Genomic DNA, 19,919 nt, shown 5'->3' with positions numbered 1-19,919 from the left:
GCGCGGTCCAAACTGGGGTGGCGTAGTGGGCAAAAGAACGATGGATTTAACCCAGATCTTTTGACTGGGGGAGAATGTTTGCATTGTCAGCATTCCGTCCATCATTTGTTTGCTGTAACACTTTTTGCCCTAAGTGGGATGGGCTTGCCCAGATGTGGCTCACTTGCTGGCTTTGCCACTGGATTCAAGCTAGCCTGGCTGAAGAAGGGTGACATACCCTGAAACCGGTCCCAGGATGCTTGTTTTCGGTCCAGGGAGGACCTGGCCTGGCAGTTAGGTCTGGACTGTTCTCATGAGGCACAAGACTGTTTTGCATATGGCTGGGTCCAAACTAGAGTGGCTTAGTGGGCCAAAGAACGATAAATTTAAACCGGATATTTTTACTGGGGGAGAATGTTTGCATTGTCAGCACTGCGTCCATCATTTGTTTGCTGTAACTCAGTGGATATATGGAGGCAGGTCCATATGCAGGATCACAGAGTGAAATTTAATGGCACATGGGATGAGATTAAGGCATGGGATAAGGAGCGAATGCCCGGTGAAAAACCTAGAGCTGAGATTCTGGCTTTGCTAAGTCGTATCAACACTTACATGCATTCTCTTATTCCACCCAGGCAAATAGATTGGGATAAGTTAATGGCATGTCGCAAAATAGGGATGTTTTGGGATTTCAGTGGGCAGGATTTGTCAGTCGAAGGTGGTGTTTGTTTGTTTGTTAACAGGTTTGTCACAAATTTGCTTCCAGAGATTGTGGCTCCGTTGCAAGCTTCAAAGAGCACTTGGACTACCTCCCCTCCTTCGGTGATATTGAGCATGGCTCAGTATTATGAGCATCGAGAAAATGAGGAAAAGGATACAGTGGAAAAGAAGAGTAAGGATTTGAAAACAAGGGTTTTACTAGGCCTGGACATCAAATTACGCCCCGCTCGTGGATTTTGTGGAATTAAGACAATTTTGTGTTCCGCCAAGAATGCAAATCTGGCAACAATTCCACGATCCGCGGAGTAGCGGAAATATTTCCTTGTTTGAGCTTTGAAAAGGCATTCTCAATGGGATTCTGCGTTCACTGGCGATATTTCCTATCCGTTTGCATGCGCCATGAGATTTTGGTAGCCGGCCGCGGGATCTCGCAACAGTTTGCGATTGCGGACATGTCATTTACCGCGCCATCGGGCACCACGGGAACATGCGATCGTGAATACGTCATTCGCCTCGCCATTGTGTACCTCGAGAGAGATTGCGGTCACAAACACATCATTCGGGCGCGCCACCGGACACCCGGCGAAATGTTGGTGAAGCTCGCGATCCCAGACGCGAAAAACTTTCAATCTGGAGAAGAATCATATCTCAAGCAGCATAAAACCTTCTATAAAATGATGATTTGGATGACAAAAACTCCTCATGTTGACATTTGGCTGTCCTTTTTTGTCAAATTTTTTTAGAGGGAGAGGGGGGAAGTGCAGGAATGTCTACTACTTCCTGTTCTTGTCCAGCAGGCTCCTCCCAGTGCTTTGTCCATCTCCTGGTAATTTTTCATTTATTTGTGTCTGCTGCATCATTATCATTGGATCTGAGGACTTCTGGATTTGGTTTACAAGTAAGTTGGTGTTGTTCTTTGTATGATTGGGTCATTATAGTTGCTGCTACTACAATGTTGGTACTTTTGATCAATTAAAAAAAATCTAGTTATGTGTAGCCAGTAGGCCCAGAGCTAGTCATGGGTGGGTGCATGATGAAACAACTGTTCCTTTGTTGTGTGATGTATTTATTTATTCCAAACATCATTTGGGTGTATGGATGATATTGGATTGAATTCAAAATGTGTATTATTTGGTGTATTTCAGTTTTTAGGTGTGTGTTAAATAAATGCCTTAGTTGTGTGTTGTGTGTTGCTGACCTTGCTTAGCCCTGGGGATTTACATTTTAGCATTTTATTGTATTGCATGCAAAGCAGTGTGGTTTAGCATGCAACCTTTGCTTGGCTATTATAGGCCTGTTTTCAGTGGATTGTTTTTTCAGGCCTCCTGCTTGTTGCTTGTGATTTGTCAGTGTCCATGTGGGTGGTGGCCATTTCTGGTGGGAGTTAAAAGTGTGCTGCTTTTGTCATATAGGCCTGCATGTGTTTTCTTTGTGGCCTAGTCTTCTTGTGGTTGTGGGCCTGGTTATGAGGTTGGCTGCTATTTTGAAGCCAGGCAGTGTGCATTTTGCCATAGGCCTGCATTGTATGTCTTCAGTTTCTTGTGGTTGTGTCGGCCTGGCCATGTAGGCTTACTGCTTCCATCCATCCCCTTTACCAGCTGCAGCTCCCTGAATGATGTGATGAGCAAATAATTTAATGCCAAACAGGGTCCACTTATATTAAAGTATTTTTGTTGTTGTTCCTCTTCTTTCCTGTGTCATTATAGCAAAGTAATTCCCAATCAACGCACTCGCAGGTGGAAACTCAGCAGATAAGTGGGCAACCACAGCTGCAGCTTCAACCACAGCCACAACCTCAGCAGCAATCACAGCCGCAACAACAGCCGCAACCACAGCCACAACCACAGCCCACAAAAGTACTTGTTCTACCTGAAGTAGGGGCAGTTAAGAAAATCAAGCTATTTGCAGACGATGAGGAGCAAGCCATTGTTTCAGAAGACCCATTGTCGTTCAGACCGCCAACAAGGAAAAGGTAATCCATCAACTACTTCTTCAAGCCCCGCTTCTGATGATCAAGATGCCTCTTGGAAGCCACCGGCTCAGTCTGAGAGTGATGCACGCCACAAGACAAGGCTAGTGAAAAGGAAGGTTCCCGAAAACCTTAGAGTTATGGAGGTAGATGTAGACGAGGGAATGATGATGATGATGATGAGCCAGTCATCATGAACATTCCTCCCGGCCCAGAGGAGACGGAGACCAACGTTATTAGACTATCCCAAATCGCTGCGAGGGATGTTGCACAGATACCACCTACACAGGCAACACCAACATGACCTCCAGCTTTCATATTTGCCTTTGCAAAGGCCCGGCAAGGGCCTACATCCAGCTCAACCACCACCTCAGTAGGTAGTGGTAGTGTAACCGCACAGAGTCAAAATCCAGGCACACCCTCCAGTTATCTGGTATGAAAGAGGCACCTCCAGCCGCGCCAGAAAGTTCTCCTTCCCAGTTTGTGACTTCTTTTTGGTTAGCAGTAAGGAGGAGAACATTGCTATATGTTCTATTTGTCAGCAGGCTGTTAGGCGAGTAAGGTTGGTACAAACTACGGTACCCCAGGCCAAACAAGTCATCTAAAAAAGCACCACATTATCCAGTGGGAGGTTCACCTACTTTGCTTAGGAAAAAGTAAAACTCAACCCATTGCTGTTGTTGGGGATAAAGAAGTAGGGGAATATATGTTCGCGGTGGATGGTCAATAAGACGGAGACCTTTTTAGACCTGTTCCCAGCAGTGTAGTGATATTGCTCACATCCTCAGCAACATCTCAGTGGCACCGTAGTAAGAGTCAGGCTGAGATAACAAGGCAACTGAGTGCTGCAATGAGAAAAAATGCGTCATCGTTGAGCCTAACTGGATTCAAGAAGACACTGACAGCTGCACCACAAAGGAAAAAAATTAAGCATGGGCGAATTTTGCGAATTTGCATATTCACGAATTCGCAATCCGCAAAATCCACGAACTCTCGCGAATTTGCAGATTTTTTCTTTTTTTTGTGTTCGCAAGGGTTACTGCCAGTTCGCAAGTGTTTTGTACCAGTTCGCAAACGCAAACTTACTTGTCGGGTCGCAACGGTCGCGACTATGTTATTTCTACGTCTGGTTCATCACAGCACCCTCTGTTTCACCACTGCCACCTTCTGGTTCACCCATGCCACCCTCTGGTACATCACTGCCACCCTCTAGTTCATCACTGTAGATTATGGGGGGAAAAGCACACCTGCCCTGCTTCAACTGACATGAATTAATTTGGGGTTGATTAATGTGTCACTGAATTTGAACTTCCAGTCTGGCACCTGCTTCCTTATCTGTAATTGCTTTCTGTTGCAGTGCAATTTTTTTTCACAGGACCTTTGTGGCCTACTTGTAGCTATTCTCTGAGCCTGCTGTGAGGGTCAGAGCAGGGTCATAGAATAGTTGCAAGTAGGCAACTGAACTCTGGAGGGGGCCCTCAGGAAGCACTACAGGGAATGGTTACTAATGATGAGTTTGAACTTTTGCACCTGCTGAGTGCTTTCAGTTTTGCAAAAATCGTTTTTCTGCAATTTTGCGGGATTGGCGGGGTACAAATTTGCGCGAGATCGAATTCGGAAGCCGCGAATTCGTGCGAATATGTGATTTGTTTTTTTGCGGCGTGTTAGTTCGCGTGGTTTTGTGTGTTTTAGCGAGCCGCTGGTAGCGCAACAAGGCGAAGTTACCCTCGCGGTCGTACATGGGCGCGGCTGATGGAGCAAGGATTCGCACGTAAAGCGACTTGCTCACATTCAAGAACCTCGTTTAATCTATAATGTCATTAATCAACCTGTTTTGTCATTAATAGTGCACTTTCATACAACACGCGGGTGTCCCAGAGATGCTTGCCTATGTGTCTATTAATCTTAACGATGCTTGCATACTACAGAATCGCTGCTTTGCAGAAATCCAGTCTGCGCATGCGTCGGTCATACCCAGGTGATGTGACGCACTCGTAGTTCTGGAGGGATTTTTTCGCTCATGCGCATTACTGCTAATATGGCTGCTTTGTCTTTAACATGATCTCCGCTTGCTACTGCCGCTTTTGCCCAGCTGTCCATTTCTGCGTAACCTCTAATGCTATAGATATTATAAATTAAGGGGTGCAGTGTAGCTAATCATGGTGTACAGTGTATTCATTTTTTCTGTGTTTCTAATTTGTTTTCGTTTACTTTTCATGTACCGCATATCTGTGGGCCTGGGAGTGGGGAGCCGCTCCATCTTTGTAACCCATGTCACCCTAATCACGTGATGAGGGAAAAACCGAACTGCGCAGAAGTAAAACCAAGCCAGCTGGCTTCTGAAACTGAGATGCGCCTGGGAAAGTCACCCTAGCACCAGGAGAACATTTCGGCTGTACCTAAAATTGATACAAATGTATATTTTTTATGTGTGTCCTATTGTTTTACACCTTCCACATGCCATGGGAACTGGAATGTAAGGGGTGGGTATGAAAATTAAATATCCATGGTGAGAACACTGAATTTTAGGTGGTGACAATGACCTAACCACCTCTCTTGACCAATCCAAAGTTGGGGATCCTGTCACTTGCAACATTTATGGGTGGTCTAGGGACCCGAAAATAGTATAACTAGCCTAGTCTTAGCTAGAGAATTTGTCCGACTTGTCCGAGTAGCAGACCTGTCACCGACCCCACGAACTCTATAGGTGATTGATACAGAGAGCTGCGGAGCACTCTGTCCGTAATTTCCACAAACTCCAAGGGGTGGAATAGTCTTAAGTGCTGGCGAAGCACTTTGCTGGGAGATTCGAGAACCCAATCGGGGTTACTGGCGGATTCCGTGCAGAGAGGGAGTAGCGCAGGCGTTGCATCCGAAGCTGCAGGTGTTGTTCGTGCCCTTTGGTGAGCCCAGTACCTGCTCGCCTACTGGCATCCTAAGTCCTAGAGGGTCCTTGTCCTCGCCTTTTTCCCCAACTGACCCGTGGCCTGGGTTAGTCCTCATTCCCATCCTAGGTAAATATAATCGTGGGTGTCCGTCTATCTATTCTCTTTCTTTCTTTTTCCTTTAATAAAGCATTCTTGCCCATGGTATTTTCCCTGTCATCTTCAAAGACTTATATGCAAATTTTTATTAGCTATGTTCCAATTTTTCCCTTACCTGTAGGACATTATTGAAATGGTTTACTTAATTAGTGTGATCTAATGTTACTTGTGTTTAGAATCTATGCTTAAGTTAGCAGTTATACTAAGAGCAGTTTGAATCACTTGTAGAAATTTAGCAATCCACTGATTAATATGTTTTAACTCACCAGCCTTAGTATAAGCCTGAAACTGAATAGCATGTTCCCTGTTACCCTTACCCTGTAGTTTTCACTCGCACTCAATGGTACTTGCTCTTATTCATTGTTACATTATAGTTATAATCCTGATTATTGATATTCTAATCTGTATCAATTTTATTCTCATGGCATTTGGAATTTAAACTTACTATATAAAGTCTTTAAAACTCTTCAGGTGTCTGTGGTCATTATCAGAGGTATAAAGTGTTATTAAATGTATAGGATATATTTGCTAGGCTTATCTACTATCCACTGATAGCTCCTGATCTGTCAGAGACATAGGTACCTGTGACAAGGTGGTAAGTCAGGTACTCTGGTAATAGTGGTAAGAAAAACACATAGAATTACTGATGGTGTTGTGTAAACTCGCCCGATTCACAAAAATACAGTCATAAACACGTCATGGGCCCAAGTGCATGAAATCTGGTGAAATAAAGAGTCGGGCGACCTGCGCGCTCTATCAGTAATTTTCTGGTAGCAGTAGAATGGTTAGGACTAGTTAAAATAGGTAGATAAGATAGTTTTGATGAACTGTGAAAAATAAAATGTGCTGATAAAATGTATTGCTGCTAAAATAAGTTTTCTATTATTGCCTTTAAATGTTATAAAGGTTTTGAAATAAGATTTATGAATTGCTGCTATATTATTGCATGTAATTAACATAATTGTCTGTGATTGTTTTATGTTGTGTGCAATCCCCGGGGAAATAGAAAAGCAAGTGGTGAGTAGAATCCACTTGGCTGTGAGGTCACTGGCTGGGAGGGAGATTAGTGCATGGTTAGGCAGAACTGGAAGCACTAATTAGGTTTTGTTTTTTGAATGAAGTATTGAATAAATGATAACTACGAGTCCACTGTTGAAACTCCCGTTGTGATATCACCTAGTAAGGGTCACATGCGGAAGGAGTAGTAGGTTTCTCGGAGCTTGAGTGATAAGCAAAGGAGTCCGCTGGTGAAAGTTTGACTTAGTATATATCCCGGAAAGAAGTGGATGAGTCAAAGGAGTAGCAGGTTCTCTAATGCTCGTGTGAGGAGATAGGTAGAAAGATCTATCCATAGTGAATGAAAAGTAGACAGAAGTGGTTTACTTGTAGTGTGAGAAAAACCCTTTTCCTTTTTAAAACCCTCAAGCACAGTGGCGAATGTTATACGTTGTTAACTAAATTGAGCACTTGCTCTTTAAGAAAAATTCAAAGTTTCCGTTACCTTGTTTCCTTGTGAAGGAGGGAGTCGGTCGCAAGGCTGCACTGACGTCACTCAAGCCGCGCTGGTATTGGTTGAGCCAGCGGGTGTGTAGCAAAACTAGAATTGTAAGGGAGGGGTGAGTGCCGAAGAGTGAGACCGTGTCTCACGAAGGGGAGGCGGAGTCAAGGACACGGAGGAGGAGAGTCGTCATGGAGATGGAGGAGGGGGTGAACTCTCGAAAGAAGCTCGAGGAGAGGTGGAAGAAAGCACTCGTGCTGGGTTGGATGTATCACAACCCGAGGATTTGGATATTTTGCAGACCAATGCAGAAATGCCCAATGTAGAAATCAGTGTGTTGGATAATGGGGACTTTCAAGAAGGAATAGACTGTACGAATAAAAATCTACAAGAGAAAGCGAAAGGGAACGATCTCGCTGTAACAGCTTTAATACTGCCTGAATTAGTGGATGTGGATGTGCAGCAAGGTGATCTGCAAGGGGAAAGGCAAGCTGTAATCATAGGTTATGCTGACCACCGAAACATGCAGGTAGATTTTACAGAGGAGGGGGAAATACTTTCTGCGCAAATAGGAGATCTAGCAGAAGGCCCACATACAAGTGCAAGGGAACTCGTAACTGAGCATGAAGTTGTGCAAAATGGTTATGAATGTCATGAATGCGCAGCCACTGACGTTATTGCGAGTACAGAAAAAGAGCCAACCACAATAACTGCAGCAAAAAGTGCAAAAAAAAATAGCAGAGCCAAACAAGGGAGCAATTCCTAAGGAAAAGGAAAAGGGCAAAATGAAATCTCTCAAATCGAGTAGCTCTATCATAGTACCAGATTCTTGTAGGACAAAACAGGAAAGACAGGAAAGAAACGCAAATATCATAAGACGATCATCTCCTACAGGGCCACTCAGTAGTGACGATAGCGATGATAATGATTTGGAGGAAGAGGAGGAAGAGGAGGACGATGAAACTGAGGTATCTACCACCTTGTCTGTAGAGTCAGAGCATTTTTCATTGAGTGATTCTCAAGAATCAGAGACTTGCTCCCTACGATTAGAGATGGAGCAGATCAGTGCTGTGGAAAAAAGAAACCCGAAACCCAAAACTAAAACTCATAAGTCTAGGGGAAGGTCCCGCATACGAAATAGCAAGGTAGGAAGTATGTTACAAAAAGAAGTACCTAAAAAGCTGGATTGGGACAAGACAAGCACAGCTACATTGCATAGTTTACAAGACGGGGCCAGAGGTGGTAGTCTGCAAGAGATGCATCAACAGGAACAGATTAAGGATCAACATCAAAAGTTCGAAGAGCCGCACAAAGATAAATTTGACCTATTACTCTCCACAATGCAACAGATACAAGGGGAAGCCCAGTTGGAGAGTCAAAGAGCCAAGCGGGCTAATAAGAAAATCCAGAGATCTCTCCACAAAGTACATGAAATGTATGCTGAAGCTACCGGTAGATTGACGGAGGTTGAACAGAGGACTGGCAAAATGGAAGATGAGATGGTAAAGCTGCAAGAATATAGACAGGGGCAGGAGAAAACAGAGTCTGACATACTTTGGAAACTGGAAGACTTTGAAAATCGGCAGAGGAGAAACAATATAAGACTGCTCGGAGTGGAGGAAGGCAAGGAAGGAGGAGATATAAGAGCCTTTGTTGTGGATTTGCTGAAAGGCGCCTTTCCAGAGATGGACACATGGGACTGGGATAAAGAGGTGCAACAAGCGCATCGATTTCCCCTCACACAGAAAAAGGGCAATGCGGGCCCAAGAGCATGGGCAATCCTTGTGTATGTGGGAAATTATCTATCAAGAGAGGAAGTAATCATGAAGGCTAAACCCATGAAGAAACGAACTTATAAGGACATAACTTTTTTTGCTCGCCCAGACTTTTGCCACACAACAGTGGAAAGAAGATGGCGTATGCGACAACTTATAATACCATTTCAGAATCTAGGGTGTGAAGTTTATCTGTTGTTCCCCTCTCGCCTCAAAGTAGGTCTTAACGGTCAGTTCAGAGTTTTTTTCTCTGAAATAGTTGCGCAAGAGTATCTGACTTTTCTTCGAGAAGAGAGAACACAAAGAGAACGGAATATACAAGCTGATCGCAGTGAAAGCTTAAAACAAGTAGCTGCCATAACAAAGAAATAATCGAGCCTTTTTTTTAATATCATGAATAAAGCTTTAAAGAGATGTACTAAGGGGGAGTGGCTGGGGGAAACTCCCCTGGGGGGGTGCGGCTGTCACATATAGGTCAGGATTGACCTATTTGCCAGTAAGGGAAGGGGGGGGAGGGGGAAGAGGGAGCTGGGTGGGAGCTAGGGGGGGAACAGGGCACGGCAGGACATATAACAGAGAGACGGAGCTTAAAAAGGGAATTTGCAAGAAAGGGGGAACAACTAGGGCGGCGAAAATTTAAAGGATGCAATATAAGAAATAATGTCAATGGAGTATTGATAATATGTTGGATAATTATATGGCTAGAGTGCAGACGAGATTGTAGGTGGGAAAAGACACATGATAAGATGTATTATGGGTGTTAGGTCTGTAACATGGAATGTATGTGGTCTAAATGATCCCCAAAAAAGAGCAAAAATTGCGCTAGCCTTGAAACAAATTTCGTATTTATCCAAGAAACACATATTATGATAACACAAGCACACTTCCTTAGTCATTTAGGATTTCATTTATTAGTACACTCAAGTCAAGGGGTCAAAAAAAGAGGGGTAGCTATCTTAGCTAGAAATAATAACATCTTGACCAGGAAGAAAGCACACGATAAATGGGGAAGATGGGCCATGGTTGAGTGTTTTATAGATGGGGAGTGGATAACGCTTGTAACCGTTTATAACTCAAAAGAGGATGACCCCGAGATTTTCCAATTTTTAGATGTTGAGCTGGCTACATGGGCACCAAAAATAATACTGGGAGGTGACCTCAATATAAATGGAGCAGATGGATTAGGATTGGGTTCCTTTGGGAAATATAAAGGTCGGAAAAAGAAAGTCAACCAGGCACTACATAGTTTAGTTTTAAACAATGCTCTCTCGGATGTGTGGGGGAAAAAGAGACTGGACAACAAAGGTTTTACATATTATTCGGCCCCGCACCGAACATGTGCAAGATTAGATTATTTTTTTGTTTCAAGTACCACTATATCGAACTCAAAGATCGAAAGGCTGCCACGGATTTTAAGTGATCATAACCCCTTAGTACTTACAATGGCAACAAAAATAAGCACTAGACAATATACAAATTGGACCTTCGAAAGAGAGCTGTTAAAAGATGACAAATATATAGAACATATGAATAAATGCATTATTGATTTTTTTATCTTCAATAAGGACACAGCGGAAATGGGCGTGGTCTGGGACACTTTCAAAGCTGGGGTACGGGGGGAAACAAAGAGTTATAATTCTTATAAAAGGAAACAAATGCAGCTGAGGAATCTAGAGCTATCTGAGAAGGTACTTAAGGGAGAGGAGAATTTAGAAAACTGTGTTTTGACGGGGAGTCATATGGATAAGGCTTTGACAGAACTAGTGAAAGCAAAAGGCGAGGCAGAGTGCGAAATAGCTAGTAAAGCAGCGAAAATGTATAATACTAAAAGAGAGAAGTGTTATGAATTGAGTGAGTCAGTAGGGAGAATCTTAGCTACGCAGACAAGGCAACAAGAAGCGGTGGGAACAGTTAGAGAAATCAGGGATACATCGGGTAGGGTGCACTCAGAGTCGAATGAAATAAGGGAAGTATTTAGGACTTTTTATGAGAAGTTGTATGACGATGAATTAGAGGGACGAGATACTCAAAGAGATAAAGAGGAAATGAAGGAGTATCTTCAAGAGATCCCTATAGATATAGTGGAGGAGGATGAGGCAGATAGTTTAGAGGGGGTCTTGCAGACAGAAGAAATTAAGGAGGCAATATGGAATCTGCCCTCGGGTAAAGCAGCGGGCCCTGACCAAATACCTATAGAGTTCTATAAAGTGTTTTGGGATTTGTTGGGAGAAAAGATAATGAAGGTTATGCATCTGGCACAGCTGGGCAAATCAGCACCTAAGTCATGGGGGAGTGCTGAGGTGGTAGTAATATTAAAAAAAGGGAAAAACCCGGAAGATCCAGGATCTTATAGACCCATCACTTTATTGAATGCGGATGCGAAAGTGTTCTCCAAGGCATTGGCATCAAGGCTTGCCAGAGTAATCCATAAAATAGTCAGTAGCTGTCAACACGGTTTTATACCGGGGAGAGGAACTACCCACCATATACGTAAAGTAATAACCCTATTTGATGTTACATCAGTCACAGGAGACCCGATGGCAGTAATGTTACTTGATGCAGAAAAAGCATTTGATCGGGTCTCCTGGGGCTATCTTTGGTATGCTTTAGAAAGAACAGGCATTAAACAAGGATATATTAAAGCTTTACAGACTCTTTACTTAAATCCGGTAGCAACTTTACGGGTGAATGGTGGAAACACGGGTCAATTTCAAATAAAAAGAAGTACTAGACAGGGGTGTCCTTGTTCACCGCTATTGTTTGCTATATACATGGATCCATTAATCCGTAGAATAGAGACATCTGGGATGATTGTACCCCTAACAACACTCATCGGGCATTGTAAAATCTTAGCCTATGCAGATGATATTGCTGTAATCACTCCAAATCCCTCTGAATCCATAGAATATCTGGAAATCGAGGTGATGAAATTTGGAAAGATATCGGGGTATAAATTAAATACATCTAAAACGCAGATAATAAAAAACTCATTTACTCCCTGTATAGATAATCGAGTGATGCAGGAAGGCATATACTTAGGGGTTATTATCTTGGCAGATCTGGACGCGTTAGTAGAAAAGAATATTATTCCTCTAATTAAGAAAGTAGAGAAAGACCTGGATAGGTGGGACAACTTGCACAGGTCAATAATGGGGCGGACAAATATAATAAAAATGCTGATTCTCCCAAAATTTCTATATTTATTTAGGGCAATACCTTTATTATTTGAAGTCAAAATATTTAAAAAACTAGAGTGCATAATCAATAGATTTATTTGGGCAAAGGGGAAAACGAGAAGAGCCCTTAGATTCATGACACTTCCGAGAGAGAGGGGAGTCTGGGGAGTTCCAGATTTAAAATTTTATTATTGGGCAGCTGCTCTCCAAAATATGATTGGCATGTTGGGAGGGGAAGAATCAGAAGATTGGAGCAAATTTGGAACACTGGCAATTCATGGACTAACTTTGGGAATGGAAGTGAAGAATGTTCTGTTGAAATTTACAGAGGCTAGTTATTATAAGAGGACAAAGTTTAAGACGCTCATGGCAGCATATACAATTTGGAAAAGTTTTTCTAAAAGAATAGGTTTGGGGAAATATAATGTGTATACCAGACTCTCACATAACCCAAATCTTCCACAAGATATTTTTTCGGGGCCCATATTTATTGAGTGGGAAAATAGGGGAATTAGAACTATAGGGGATGTAAAGGGGGATCAGGGGATTTTCCAATTCTCAGATTTACAAGCTAGATTTAACTTAGAAACCAGGCAATTCTTTAAATACCTACAAGTTAGGAGTTTCCTTTTGAACAAAAAGGGATGTGTTTTGGGGTTTAGGCGCAATCCAATTATGGAAGTAGTTCAAAGAGGGGAAGATTGCACAATTAAGAGGTTTTATGCTGAATTGATAAAATCAAAACAGGATGACTACCAAAAATGGAGCGAAAAATGGAAGGATAATCTTAATATAAGTGGGCATAGTTTTGGCATCTCTCTAGAAAAGGGACATTCTTTGTTATGCTCAGCACCCTTGCAGGCGCAACATTATAAAACGATATATCACTTATATTATACGCCCGCAAAAATAGCACAATGGGGAGGCACTGTGGGTATTAAGTGTTATAGGTGTGGTAGCTTTGATGCTGATTTAAAACATGTATTTGCAACGTGTCCTCATCTAGATTTACTAAAAAAAGATATTGAATGCTTCATAAATAATATTTTAGGAACCGAAATTGTGTTAACCCCCGGAACTATATTATTAGGAGTTAATCTGGAGGACGTACAATTATTTAGCGGAAGGGAATTTTTATTCGTAGCATTGTCTGTTATGAGATTATGCATAGCCTCGGCATGGATTGACCCTACACCACCTACTTTTCATAAATGGTTGGCTAAATTAATAACAACATACAATGTGGAGAAAGAGATCTATGCACGGAAAGGAAAAAGGGGAAGGAAGCTGGGTAAGCTAATATGGGATCCTATTACGCGGTGGAAGGAGGGTCCAATAGAATAAAATCGAGATCTGAGTAAAATCCGGCTGATTCAGGATTACATATGAGGTATTAATTGTTATGTTGGTAATAATGTGAGAGACATAATTGACTCTATGGAAACATTAGAGAAGGGTAACTTTGCTTGATTAGTTTTATGTTGTAGAACTTGGATTTACATTATGGATCAAATTACTTTATCCTTTTGCCCTAACGGGATGTAGCTTCTTCTTTTATTTCTGTTGTTGCTTTATCTGCTTTTTCTCTCAATGTGATGCATTTTTTTTTGTAATATTGCCGTGCCCTGTATGTAAATGTAAAACCTTTCAATAAGAAGATTTAAAAAAAAAAAAAAAAGAGACCGTGTCTCACGAAGGGGCCGCGCACCCATTGGTCGAGAGTGTTGTGCAACCTCTGTGCTGATTGGTTGCTGTGAATTGAAAGACGCGCTAGCGTTGGAAGCACATAAGCAAACAAAATTAATCAATCCGAGCTTGAAGATAGTTTGGAGAGGTGTATGTGGTATCCTGAATTTTTACCTAATCCGAAAAATCTAGGTTTTCATAAGGAGCAGATGCTAAGAGGTAGACCTTACAATATGTACATAAGCAAGAGAAAAATGTCATTTGCCGAAAAGATTAAGAACTATTTTAAGAAAGACGAGGCCATCAGAACTAGAGAGGGTGTTATCATTCCACCACCTAATACTCCTGCATTATTTATGATGTTTGACAAGGGGTATCATACCTGTGTATGGTTGGAAAATTGGGTAAAGTATACCGAAGATGACGGAGTCTTGGCATTTCCCCTCAATGGTACCTTTAATGGTAGAAACCTGTTTAACTTAAGGACCCGAATGAATGAACTACACCCCAGACCCAGTCTAACGCAATATGAAGCTTTAGAGGAATGGGAGATTGAGGCTCTAGAGCGAGACAGACCCCGAATGGATAAGGGAGTGAGTAAGTGGTATCCAAAATTACAGCGGGAGACAAAGGAGAAAAAGATGAAGCAGTGGAGACAGAATATGATGGTTGAGGGACTATTTCCGATGTTAGGGGTAACTGAACAAGGGGGAGGAAGAAGGGCAGAGAAAACCCGACATTTAATGGCTATGGGGGATTCAGAGGATGAATACCTGGAAGATTTACTAATGAAGAATCCACCTCCTTATGCTGAAGAGTCTGGGCCCCTAAGCTCGAAAAATCAATTTTTCCGACATCCTAGAAGTAGAAGGGCCAGTGAGACAGATGTAGCTGGTACTGGTAGCAAACCCAGTTTGTAGGCCTGGCACAGCAATTCCAAATTACCGACCCTTTGGTGATGAGAGACCAGGGTTGGCAATCCCAACTGCCCCGAGTATATACCCTCCATTAGTACCCCAAGCAATGCATGACAACTCTATGGAAAGGGTTCTACATGAACTGGAAAAAGAAGCATTGATTAAACAGTGAAATGAACTAATTCAGACTATATATCAGATAAATCCCAGTCCTGAAGCATTGACAATTCCAGTTACTATTGGTCCAGTTGTTCCCCTTTATGGGGATAGACAGGCTAGTCCAAGAACTCCAGTTATTACGCCTATTGTAGCACCACCTAGAAAAGAGCCACTCATAGTTGATGATCAGGCAAGCGAATGTGAGTCTGTGATCTCCCTGATGGACCTGCCCATAAGGGAACCAGGAACCAGTGAACCACGGTCGGGAAATCAGACTAGGGCCAAAGAAGTCCTAATTGAAACAGCTTCAGGGACCCGGAGTGCCACAGTAGTGACTCCGGAGGAACTAGATCGATGGACCTGAGAAATAGAAAAGGAAACTCCCCAGCCCAAACCTTTAGATATCTACAAATTAAGGATAGAAATGGAGGAACTAATAGCAGGAAATGTGGGATTAGACAGACTGAATACTCTTAGTGAGGAGGAGTTACTGTTTATAAGCAAAAGCCTTAACCGAAACACCAGAGTGTTCCATGAGAAACTAATGGACACTGCAGCCAATATGGGAATAGATGTTAGCAAATCCAAAGTCTTACAAATGCCCTATAGAGCCGATTTTTCATATAAAGACCTGGAGAACATGAATGTGTCAGGAAAAAAGGTACAGATAAAAGAATTGTTGAATTTGCTGTAGAAATGGGGGGATCTAGACAAATGGAAAGCCAGGTGGGCAAAGAAAAAGGAAGACAGTAAGGCCAAACCAAAGCCTTCTGAATATGTTCTAAAGGAAGTGGGCAAGGCAGAAAATCTGTATCCCATGAGAGAAGTACCGGGTGGGAAATATGTACATGTCCCATGGTCCCAACAGGATATTGTGTCCTTTACCAATGACTTCCCAAAATTAAGAGAGAAACCTGTAGAGTGGTATCGGCAGGTTGAGCGATTCGTGAAGGTCCAAAAATGTCTCCTGAAGGACCTGGATGGGTTCTTTGACATTGTAGTTCCTGTAGATTTGTGGACAGAATGCAAAATTGCAGTTGATTGGCCCAGTGAAGAATATGAGAGAGACTCCAGAACCGGAGCTCCCTCGCCAGATGTAATGAGAAAGTATGATAAAGTCATACAATACCTAAAAGAGAAAGTGCCAGCAAAAGAAACTAATTGGACCCGAATAGATAGAACTACCCAGAATCGTGATGAAACAGTGCACTCCTACTATGAGCGATTACTACAGGTATTCAAAACCTACAGTGGAATCAATAACATTGATATGAAGGCTATGACCCATTTCATTTATCGATTTGTGTTGGGTTTGAGGCCTGAAATATCCCAGTGGATCAGAGATAATAAAATCTGCTGGCAGGGCAAACCCATAGATGAGGTTCTCAAGTACGCCAAGTACTGTGAGGATGAGTTGGAGAACAAAAGAAAAGCCCTGAAGGAAAAAGTGATGTAGGCACAAGTAAAATTGGCTTAACAACAGGAGAAACAGTTAAGTAAAATGAATAATAATACTCAAAACACTACCTCTGGGGGAGGGGTAAAGCCTCGTGTAAAGATGAGTAAAGAGGAGGCTAAAAAGAAGTTTCCTTGCCACGGGTGCGGTCAGAGAGGGCACTGGAGAGACGAGTGTCCACATTTGCAGGCTGGTAATGCTCCCATAAATGGTTTAAATCCACAGGTGCAGAAAAAGGGCCACGAAAGAACCAGCAACAGGTAAAACAGCATCCGTTGCCTCGAGCTCCTAGACCTAACTAAAAGAATCAGGCTCAGCCAAATGAGGAGGTCGAGGTATGGGAAGGAGGGGATGAGAGAAATGCAGCAACTTCGCAATTCCTGTTAAATGATACATTCCTCTGTGATGAACCATACTGACGGGGCCTGAGGCGGGAGGACGAGGAGTGCGTGCTTGGCGCCTCCTTACCGGTAGACCAGACAGGGCCATACATTGAAGGAAAGGTTGAAGGAAACAATGTCACCTTTCTGTTAGACACTAGTACTACCCGTTCTACTGTGAGAAGAGTAGACGTTCCAAACCTACCCGTCTCAGGACAAGCCATCAAAGTAGTGGGTGTGTCAAACCAAATAATAAGTACTCCAGTAACTGAACCAATGGAGATTTCTATAGGGAACTTCAAAGAAATGCACAGATTTGTTGTCTGTGACTCTAGTCCAGTGAACCTGCTGGGACGTGATTTGTTGTGCAAAATGAACTGTACCATCTTTTGCACACCAAAGGGCGTCGAAATTCAGACCCCAGATGAAGATGGACTGTACAAACTGATGTTACTAAGACCTGACACAGAAATTAAGACACTGACAAGACAGGACTTACCTGAAGAGCTCCAACAAAAGGTGATACCAGATGTGTCGGATTTCACTGGGAGAGATGTGGGATTAATGGCAAATGTGGACCTAGTTAAAATAGCCATTAAAACAAATGCTGTTTACCCGAAAACCAGACAGTATAAAATAAGTGCAAAAGTGAAAGCTGGAGTTGCAATTGAAGTAAAAAGGTTGCTAGAGGCAAACATAATACAGGAAGTAATGAGCAGTCCTTGTAATTCACCCATAATTGGAATTAAAAAGCCTAGCGGAAAGTACAGGGTAGTACAGGACCTGCGAAAGGTAAACCAGATTGCTGTACCTTGCTGTCCTATTGTGCTGAACCCTGCAGTGATCTTGTACCAGATTCCATGGAATGCGGAATGGTTTACCGTTATTGACTTGTGTCACGCATTCTTTTCCATCCCATTACATCCAGACAGTAAATTTCTTTTCTCATTTGAATTCGACAGTCATGTCTACGTCTGGAATCGTGTCCCTCAAGGGTACACAGAAAGTCCTTCGATTTTCAACCAGATTTTAAAAAGATGCCTTGAATCACTAATCCTGCCTAAAGAATCAGTTTTGGTCCAGTACATAGACGACCTTCTGGTAGCGTCTAAAAGTCGGAATGACTGTGTTACTGACACCATTGCCTTATTGAATCATCTAGGCAAGGGCGGACATAAAGTGTCACCTACAAATTGCAGTTCTGTAAGAACTCAGTGAAATATCTGGGGCACCAGATAGAAAAAGGTATCTGAAGGGTCACTACAGAAAGAATCAGAATAGTTCGAGATATGGAGTTACCTAGAACCCAGAAAGAAGTCAGGATGTTCCTAGGAGTTGTAGGGTACTGCAGACAGTGGATTGTGGGATTTGCTGTTTTAGCCAAACCTTTGATAAAAATGACCAGGAAAGGAGTACAAGATCCAGTTACCTGGGATGACGAAAGTATGACAGCCTGGATAAAATTGCGGAACTGTCTGTGTTCAGCTCCTGCATTACGAATGCCTGATTATTCCAAGAACTTTGAATTGTTTTGTGATACACGAGACAATTGTGCACTTTCAGTCCTAACACAAGAACATGGTCTGACCAGACGTCCAATGGCCTATTTTTCGGCTACTTTAGATCCGGTGGCTGCTGGATTGCCTGGATGCCTGAAAGCAGTAGCTGCAACTTGCACTAGTCTAGAACAAAGTGAAAACATTGTTATGGGACATCCTGTAACTGTATATGTTCCACATTCAGTTGTGATTCTGCTGACCCGAACTAAGACCCAGTATCTCGTACTCAGTCGGCTGACTAAGTATGAGAGAATTCGAATAGGTGCAGAAAATGTGATAATTTCCCGATGTAATATTCTCAATCTAGCAACCTTGTTACCAAACACCCAAAGTGCAGAAATTGGGGGTGATATGGAGCATAACTGCATACACTTAACTGAATTTAGCACTAAACCACGTCCTGATATAAAAGAAACAGCCTTACCTGTAGAAGACCTTGTGATGTTTGTGGATGGTTCCTGTTTGAGACATGAGGATGGAGGTTTGAGTGCTGCCTATGCGGTAGTCACTCTAGAAACGACCCTAGAAGCATCCTACTTAAGTGAAATAAAATCTGCCCAAGTAGTTTGAATTAATTGCCTTGGCAAGAGCTTGTAAACAAGGGAAAAATAAGAGGGTAACCATATACACTGACAGTCAATATGGTTACGGGGTTGTGCATGACTTTGGCCAGTTATGGTTGCAAAGAGAATTCATGACTTCCTCAGGTACCCCTATCAGAAATGGAAAAGTGGTACAGAACCTACTGGAAGCAATCCAGTTGCCCAAAAAATTGGTGGTGGTCAAGTGTGCTGCACACAAATCTGGCAACGACGATGTGACAGCCGGAAATCGATATGCTGACCAAATAGTGATGCGACAGGCATGGGTACCTGGAAACGAACTGCTAAGTATTTCTGATGATTTGGTACTAGAATACTGCAAGCAGCTGGGTGACCAAGTGCATTCTATCTCTCACCAGATTGGGGAGGACGCCGTCGCCTGGCCTACAACTCCAGCTCATAAACTGAAACCTGGTGATTGGGTTGTGTTAAAGAAACACACCCGGAAGAGTTGCCTCGGACCGAAGTGGGGGAAACCGAGACAGGTAATCCTTGTCACTACAACTGCAGTGAAGTGTGCAGGTGTACCAAAGTGGATCCATGCCAGTCATACTAAGCGGGTGACCGGAGAAGAAGCGACTGAAGCTGAAGGTGGTGCAGCTGAGGAGTCTCCAAATGAGGGTCCGGAACTAGCTGATGTCGAACTACCGAGCACCAGTCAAGACGTCGAATGGTTCCCAGCAGACGATCTGATTCTTGATCCAATATGAACCAGAAAGTATTCCTACCTAGATAGAGAGTGGGATAGTGAGGATGAGACAGAAATAGACGGAGAAAATCATGTTATCGAGAATCACATCAGACCTGATCAGGAAATAGGTAAAGTAGGGACAGACCAAGTTATCGACACTCCTCCGAAGACTCCAGAAACTGAAAAGGGACAGATAGTAATTAGGGCTGAAGTTCATGGGTTCGAAGTGCATGAACAGGAACAGATAGAAATAGACGAATGTGTTCAGGAGGCAGAGCCTAAAACAGTTGAAAATCAAAGACAAATCC

This window comes from Lissotriton vulgaris, chromosome 2_2 (genome assembly GCF_964263255.1).
Source record: "Lissotriton vulgaris chromosome 2_2, aLisVul1.2, whole genome shotgun sequence".
In the NCBI taxonomy this organism is placed as follows: Eukaryota; Metazoa; Chordata; class Amphibia; order Caudata; family Salamandridae; genus Lissotriton; species Lissotriton vulgaris.
The sequence above is the reverse complement of the archived record's forward strand: the minus strand, read 5'-3'. Positions refer to the sequence as shown.